A 2,322-nucleotide genomic window follows, 5' to 3' on the forward strand; every position below is an offset into this window, starting at 1 on the left:
GAAGTCTTGGACAACTTCAATCTGTTCTCCATTGATCATGATGTTGCTTACTGGCTCAGCTGTGAGGATGTTTGAGGTAAAATCCATACTGAAGACTGTAGTTTTTTGTTTTATTTTAAATCATTACCAGTAAGTATTTTAAGTCCTTTTCATGTCCAAAAAGTTAGGTTGTGCTATTTGCATATCAAAGTTTGTTAATGAGTCTTCCTCGAATCTTGATGCCACCTTCATCGTGAACAACATTCAACTGCTTGTACTATTTGCTCAGCACACAGATTGAGTAAGAATACAATCCTGATTGAGCTTTCCTAATTTTGATCCATTCAGTATCCCCTTGTTATGTTCCAATAACTACCTCTGGACCTATGTACAGGTTCCTCATGAGCACAATTGAGTGTTCCAGAATACCCAGTGTGCACAGTGTTATTCACTATAATTAGCGAATGTAAATGGACTAAATGCTCGAATCAAAAAGTAGAAAGTGAAAAATGGATTTTAAAACATCCAACTATATATATTTAATTACTGATAGAGTCCTGGTGTGGTGCCGTGGGCTAATGCGCTGGACTGCAAAGTCGGTTTGAATCACAAGGCTGGCGGTTCAAGCTCACCAGTTGCTCCTTGGAAACCCTATACAGAGTCGCTAGGGGTCAAAACTGACTCAATGGCACTCAACAACAACAACGATAATTACTGATAAGTGACTTCTATTTTGTTGCTTTTGTGTCTTAAGCCTTTTTGCCTTTGTCTTTTAGTACTGACTGCTTTTGTGTTATTTGTCTATTATAGTAGGCCCTTTTGGTTTCCTTTTTTCCTTTTGTGGGTGTTTTTAATATACTTAGGTGTGAACATGAATATTACCTTTAACAGCTTATATTTGTAACATTCTAGGGTAAGTTGGCACCAAATTAACTTCAGTAACACTCAAGAAATTCTATATATCATTCCTCTCCCTACCTTTTTGTTATCACTAAGCCTTTATAGTTCATGTATCCTGTAACATAATTTTATCCTTGCTTTTATACATTTGTTTTAAAAATATGAATAAACATTTAGAATTATCAAACATGAATACCTTATTACTAGCCATTATACTTATCTCTATTTCCCTTTATTAAGGATTTTTCTTTTTGTGTAGCTTTAAATTACTTTCTAGTGTCTTTTCCCTTCCATCTATAGAATTCCCCTTAATGTATTTATTATAGGGCTGGTCTGGTGGATATGAAGTCTATCAACTTTTGTTTGACACTTTTAATTTTACTCATCTTGAAGGATAGTTTTACCAGGTATAGTATTCTTTTTTTTTTTTCAGATTAAATTAATTCTTTATGTTTATAACCCAAAGGCTAGAGAGCCATGTGAAAAAATTTCATGAAGGCATCTAGGCTACAAAGAGCTTCTTTAAATAATTCTCTTTCTCATCATGTTTTTACTCAACTAGATAGACTAGATGATACATTCTCAATTTTAAAAAAACTAAGCAAAATAATAATGCCTAATGCTGAGTTCTGTAAAGAATTCCTAATAATTTGAGTGTTCCAACTTCAGTTATTAGTTTGGGTCATTTTACACGAGGAAACACATCAAGGAAACGATTTAGCGCAGAGTCAGTTTTCAGACCAGTGAACTGCTTCGCATCCGCTTCCGGGAGTACCGATGCCTCCACCGAGCTTGAAATCCTGGCCATACCACATGACTTTGGTTCCAAATGTCCTCAGGGTTTGGGTGATGGTGCCAGGCTCTGTCACACAGAATAGCAGCCTGCTGGGTAGGGTGGGAGACGCAGCTCTATAGCGTCAGCTCTCGGTCTGGTTTCATGCTGAAGGGCTCCAGCCTCTTGCTTTCCGGCAGCATGCTGTTGAGCCTTTCCATCAGGGGTACAGTCTGGTCAATGTCCAACTGTATGCGGCGGAGGATGGCAGACATCTCATTGACTTTCTGGATCTGCTCTGCATATTTGGCATATCTTCTCTGGCACTCCTGTGTGAAGCTAAAGAGGGTTTCTACAGACAGATCCATCTCTTTTATTAGTTTAACCAAAGCATTCTGATCAAAAGCAATGGCCTCGACACACTGATGCAGGTGATCCTGATAGTGGAGGCAGAGCTGTAACACCTGCTGAGAAGCCATTTTCTCCAATTTGGTATTTGTTGGGGAGGTCTGGCCACTCAACAAGCCTTTCAAAACCAGCTGGAAGGTTGAAATCTCTTGCAACTTGATGACATCAAGGTGGTTGCTGACATTCCGTGAAGCCTGGGAGCCCTGAGCTACAACCATTATATCATCTATCTTGGCTCTGTGCTTAGCTGGAGAAGGGATCAT

The 2,322-nt window shown here is 38.8% G+C and overlaps 1 pseudogene; it reads right to left on the reverse strand.

Moving 5' to 3' along the window:
• Positions 1-1,788: 1,788 nt before the first annotated feature.
• LOC102814395 lies at positions 1,789-2,322 on the reverse strand (annotated as a pseudogene).

Source organism: Chrysochloris asiatica, unplaced genomic scaffold (assembly GCF_000296735.1).
Source record: "Chrysochloris asiatica unplaced genomic scaffold, ChrAsi1.0 scaffold00033, whole genome shotgun sequence".
Lineage (NCBI taxonomy): Eukaryota > Metazoa > Chordata > Mammalia > Afrosoricida > Chrysochloridae > Chrysochloris > Chrysochloris asiatica.